The following is a 6082-nucleotide window of genomic DNA, read 5'->3' as shown; positions in this document are numbered from 1 at the left end:
GGCCGGATGCATACTAAAGGGCTTGGCAATTGAACTAAATCAGGATTCTCGCCTCAGAAGCTTCGAGGCGCCTGATCCTGAATACCTAAAACCTATTACTACCAACAAGAAAAAAAACTATCTCCGAAACTGACAACACGATTCTCGTACAAAAACTGATCCGCAACGAAAGACAAATCACACGAATTATGGTCCCTCGTGCACTGCACGAGACCGCAACAGTTACGAATATTTGTTGAAAGAAATATCCAGCCAGTTGAGCTGTCAGACAGTGTATTAGGACGGGCGTTTGCAAAGCAGGTGTCGACAGAATCGCTGCGAGAAACCTTAAACCTTCCAGATGATCTTACTGATGATGATCTTACTGATTAAGCAGATCTTACTGATTAAGCAGATGATCTTACTGAAAGCGTTGAAGAAACAGCTAGCTCAACTCACAACGAAGATGAAGTGGATGATGTAAGTGAACCTCCAACACCAGCAGGTAAACCATCAGTGAAATGACTAAGTGCGCAGGCGAGCTGGTGGTAGCTAATTATGTTGTTCAACACCTAAAACTGTAACGCAGAAAAGAAAAAAAAAACTTTTAATCGAAGGAACAGATACAAAATGAAAATTCTCGAGTTTTTTTTTTCAGTCTTAGGTGTTAAACGACAAGAAGTATACCATAACACTGAGGGCCCCCAGTAAAACGTACTTGTTAAATAAAACGTAGCATTTATGTTGGACGTGGTAGTCCCGCTTCTACAGTTCTATCAGAGAGCGTGCTCCTCGTCGTCGTCTCTATGTGTGTGACTCTCGCGCCCTTTTGTCCAGTACACCACACTCCTCCTTCAATCACACGAAGTCCGAAAGATAACGCGGACGCTTCCTTGCACGCTCGGAACGCCTTAATTTTGTTGAAATCGCCGCCTGTCCATTTTGAGACGCAGCGATTCTATCGCTCGAAGTAGTTTGTTCTTCCGATGCCGGATGCGCTGTAGGACGTAGACCGCACAGGAAAGCCTTTCTTGCTGGACGTAGCGACGGTGCCGTTGGCGTGGATAAAGCTGGTGAACTTAATGTTGCTTCTCCCTGCGCCGCTGAGGAAAAGCTCGCTGTTGGGGCGAGTGCACTTCTTTCCTGGGCGACTCTTGATCTGACATCCACCGTTGGGGTGAGTTCACGTCTTGCCTAGGCGACTGTTGAGCCGAGGTGCGCCGCTGAGGCATGTCTGGCTCTGATGAACTCGGCGGTAAAGGAGGTAGGGCGGGCGCTAGCAACGGCGCTCGTCCGAATTCGACATCGCCTTACTCACCCACAGAAGCTGAAGTACGGGCGCGTAGTTGGTGTATGTGACGACGCCAGAATTGTTCTTGATTTGTCTGCACAGTGTACGATCTCGGACCTGTTCCAGCTGCTATATTGCCAGGTACCCAAGCAGGCCCAGATGCGTAGTTTCAGGCGAGCACCTCCTCACCTGGGTTAAAACTCCTAAATTTTTCGGCCGACGGTTAGTTCCTGTAAGCATCTTCACTTCGTGCGTTGATATTGGCATCCAGGTTTGGATGCAGTCGATTTAGCGCCGTCGTGATCTGTCGTCCCATGAGAAGCTCTGCCGGAGTTTTCCCGGTCGCAGAGTGGGGGTGGAGTGCTGTGCAAACAACATTCTCGCCAGACGGAGCGACCGATCGCTGAAGTCCATACGAAGAAGGTTCTCTTTAGCCGTCTGTACCATTCGTTCGGCCTGTCTATTGGAACTCGGGTGATATGGCGCGACACGAACATGTCGGATTTGATTTTGGGAGCAAAACAGCTCGAATTCTGCTGAAGTAAAAGACGCTCCGTTATCCGACACGATGACGTCGGGAAGCCCATGAGTGGCAAACAAAGCACGAAGGTGGCATACCGTTCATGATGTTGTCATTGAGGTCACTTGAATTACCTCCAGCCACTTGGAGGAGCTGTCTACGACAATGAGGAATGTTTTGTAATGCATAGGGCCAGCAAAATCTATATGAATGCGAGACCACGGTTTGCTGGTGCGTTCCCAAGGAATCGTAGGGCTCCTTGAGGGAGCATGACGCGACTCATGGCAAGCAAGGCATTGCCCGACCGTTTCTTCGATCTCCGAGTCCATTTTGGGCCACCACACATAACTACGAGCCAAGCCCTTCATTCGCACAATAGCTGGGTGGCTGTTGTGGAGCAGCGTTAATGTTTCTTTCCTACTGGAAGGCGGCACAACCACCCGACTACCCCAGAGCAGACAGTTTTTGTGAGCTCATAACTCGTGCCGCCTTCGAACGAAAGGCCGAAAACACTCCTCCGGTGGCAGTGCTGACCATCCGTTCAATACGCATGATAAGACCCTAGATAATACAGGATCACGGCGGGTCCCATCTGCGATTCCTTTTGCGTTGAGTGGAGGGTTTGGTGTCGCCTCTAAGAGTAGGCAGTTCATGGGTGTACCAAAGATCTCGGCAGTCGAGGTCGTCATTGGTACGCGACTAAGTCCATCTGCGTTAGTCAACTTTTTTTCTGGACGATAAACCAGTTCGTAGTCATAGGCCGATAATATAAGGCTCCATCGCAGCATCCGTAGAGACATGACTTGTGGCACAGGTTTGCTGTGATGTATCAGGCCCAGCAAAGGTTTGTGGCCCGTGTATATCAAGAAATGACGGCCATACAGAAACTGGTGAAATTTCTTGACGCCTGTGACAATAGCCAAAGCTTCCTTGTCAATTTGAGCATACTTTTGCTCGATATAAGTTAGTGTTCTTGAGGAGTAGGCCACAGGTGCTTCTCGTCCACCTGGCATGGTGTGGCTAAGGGCGGAGCCTACACCGTAAGGAGAAGCTTCACAGGACAGTGAAAGAGGCAGGCTTTGGTCGTAGTGCACCAGTAAGCTGTCGCTCTGGAGAAGTTGTTTCGCCCGTAAATAGGCTTCGTCATGGGCCTTGTTCCACTGCCATCTTGCCCCGTTGGCGTGCAGTTTCTGCAGCGACTCCAGAACAGTCACCCGATCTCGCAGGAAACATCCGTAGAAGTTTAGGATTCCTAAAAACGCAGGCCACTTTGTGAGATTCCGTTGTGCTCGAGCGTCGCGAATAGCTTCTACCTTTTCTTTGGTTGGCCGAATACCAGTCGAGTCTATATGATAGCCTAGGTAGGTATTGCTGGCTGAGAAGAAAACGCACTTCTCCTTCTGTAAGCGGAGTCCGGCCTCTGACAGTCGTCGCAATACTTCTTTCGGACGTTCATCATGTTCTGTACTTGTTTTTCCCGTAATAAGGATGTCATCAAGGTAAAGAATCACACCTCTGATTCCTGACAGCAGCGTGTCGATAAAGCGTTGAAAAATGGCTACTGCAGGAGTTACCCCAAAAGCTAGCCGCCGCACGCGGTACAGGCCTCTATCCGTGTTTATGGTCATCAGATCCGCAGCTGCATCATCCACCCGGAGTTGTTGACACGCCTGAGTTAAATCAAATGTTGTAAAAAACACGCCTCCAGCTAAAGTGGATCGAATGTCATTGATCGTCGGAAGCGGGTACGTCTCATTTATCACAAACGGGTTGATAGTGCTACGGTAGTCACCGCAGAGGCGAAGCTTGCCGTTTCTTTTTAGGATTGGCACAATGGGTGTGGCCCATTGACAATGTCGAACAGACTCCAGTATCTTCTGATTCACTAAGTTTTCCAACTCCTCTTCGATGGCGGGCCGAAGAGCGAACGGAACGGGCCGACTCTTAAGAAACTTCGGCGTAGCATTTATTGCGATGGGTATTGATATAGGCTCACCGCCGGTGTGCTCCTTAGCCTCCTGCGAAAACGTCGGGGTAAAGCCCAGGCAAATTGAAACTGCGTAAAGAGTTGACTCCTGTGACATCAATGCCCAAACTTTCAAACCAATCACGTCCAAGGAGGCTGGCATGACCGCCATTGGCCACAAAAAGTGAAAGTGTGTGGGTGTGGCCTCGAAATCCTACTTCAACTTCTATTTTTCTCAGTACGGTGAGACACTGCTGTGTGCAGGTTTTAAGCAGATGGTTATCTTTCATCAACGCCGAAGGTGTCCTTACTCCGAGCGTGCTGTAAGTGGATTCACTGATATTAGATACGGCAGATCCATAGACCACTTCCATGGCAAGTGGAACTCCGTTCAGAGTAACCGTCACCATGTACGGCGACACCAGTTTTATTTTCAACTGCATACACGTCAAAGCGGGGTGGGGACATGTCGGCTTGGTCTCCTTGCACCACGTGTGTAGCATGAGATTCGTTCGACCTTGCCTGTAGACGTCGTCGTTGCTCTTTTTCCTTGGCCATGCAGACCTTCTCAATGTAGCCCAGCTTCTTACAGTAACGACAAAGCATGCTTTTGCATCGACATTTCGACGGTGAGTGCTGAACCTCACAGCGAAAACAAGATCTTAATGGCGAAGGTGTCTGAGGAGAGCCGCGCTGAACTGCGTTTACGATGGAGGAGTCAGAACCTGGTGCTTCAGCGTCTATGCAAGGCTGCACTCCGGGCTGCGCTGATCTTGATTGTAGCTCTAGTGTTGCTCGCGAGGCAGCCTCGGCAGCGGTAGCCAGCTCGAGAGCTGTTTGCAGGTCCACGTTTGTAGTAGACAGAAGCTTGTCCTGTAGCTTGGTGTCCCTCACACCACAAACAATCTGGTCGCAGATTATCTCGATGAGCATAGCATCATACTCGCAGGTCTTACCCAAGCGACGGAGTGCACTCACGTAGGCAGCAATGGTCTCGCTCTCATGTTGTTTTCGCTTGTGGAAACGGAAGCGTTGCAAGGTCTTCAGTGGTTTTGGGCAGTAATAATTCTCCATCCGCTCGAGGATGATCTCCTAGTCAGTTGCCGACGGTAGGGCTGGTGAACAGAGGTATCGCATTACCGAGTATGCCGCTGGTCCGCATTTTCCAATCAGCACTGCTCGCCGTAAGTCTGGTTCCTCTACACCGTGAATGACGAAGAGGCTGTTTAGGCGTTCGATGTACTCGATCCAAGCGTTTGGTGCTTTAGACTTGAACTTCTCGATGTTCACTTTGTGAGCCATGCCTGTGCCGTAGGTCCTTCAGTCTCGTCGCCAGTAAAACGTACTTGTTAAATAAAACGTAGCATTTATGTTGGACGTGGTAGTCCCGCTTCTACAGTTCTTTCAAAGAGCGTGCTCCTCGTCGTCGTCTATATGTGTGTGACTCTCGCACCCTTTTGTCCAGCACACCACACCCAGCACACCTCAGAGTCTACTCAATGAACTGAAGTGGTATCCGTGAATGGAAGACCATTCAAACTACAACGGCTAAACCAGCTGAACTACTAAATTTGGGGAGAAAGGAGTAAAGACAGGTGATCGCTGGACTACCAACTATTTAATAAAGATTCTTCGTTTTCCTCTCTTTGTCTACTGGCGTTGTGGCTACCTTCTCTTCTTTCTACTTGATTTTTCTGTTCCATCTCGGATACTGGTTTTCCGGAGGAATCTTTTTTCGCTTTCCTGTAGCGCAATAGATGGTGTACTAACGCAATTTTCTTCTTTATCTTCTATGGCCAAGGCCTCAAGTATTTCACGGGCGAGCTGGTCTTTGTGGTGAGCTAATATGGTACCCAGGTCGAGCTTGGCCTCGCACGTGCATGCTCGACAATGAGCGGCTAAATGCCCCGGCCCTGTTAGGGCTCTTATGTTTGCTGCATGCTCACGTGCTCGATCGTTCACGCACCTTCCCGTTTGTCCAATATACACACGCCCGCATGACAGTGGTATGTTATACACTACTCCCTTTTCGCATTGGACGTACTTATTCTTATGTTTGGTGTTGCAAGTGCTGGTGTTGTTGGCCTCACCTAGATTCACCTTCCGGCACATGGCATATCCCTTGTTTGGTGCCGAGCACACTACTTTGACGCCCTGCCTCGTGGCGATCTTTTTCAATCTATGTGTGACTCCATGAATATACGGAACCACCGCGAAAGGTGATCTAGGAACCTTTTTTTGTGAGTTAGAGTCATTCTTTTGGCTGGATTTCTTGATGTTTTGGCAGAGTTTTTCACAGATGGAGGCTAAGAAGGGTCTCGGATAC

The sequence above is a fragment of the Ixodes scapularis genome, unplaced genomic scaffold, assembly GCF_016920785.2.
Source record: "Ixodes scapularis isolate PalLabHiFi unplaced genomic scaffold, ASM1692078v2 PGA_scaffold7__128_contigs__length_106722199, whole genome shotgun sequence".
NCBI lineage: Eukaryota > Metazoa > Arthropoda > Arachnida > Ixodida > Ixodidae > Ixodes > Ixodes scapularis.
Note: the sequence above shows the minus strand (reverse complement) of the source record.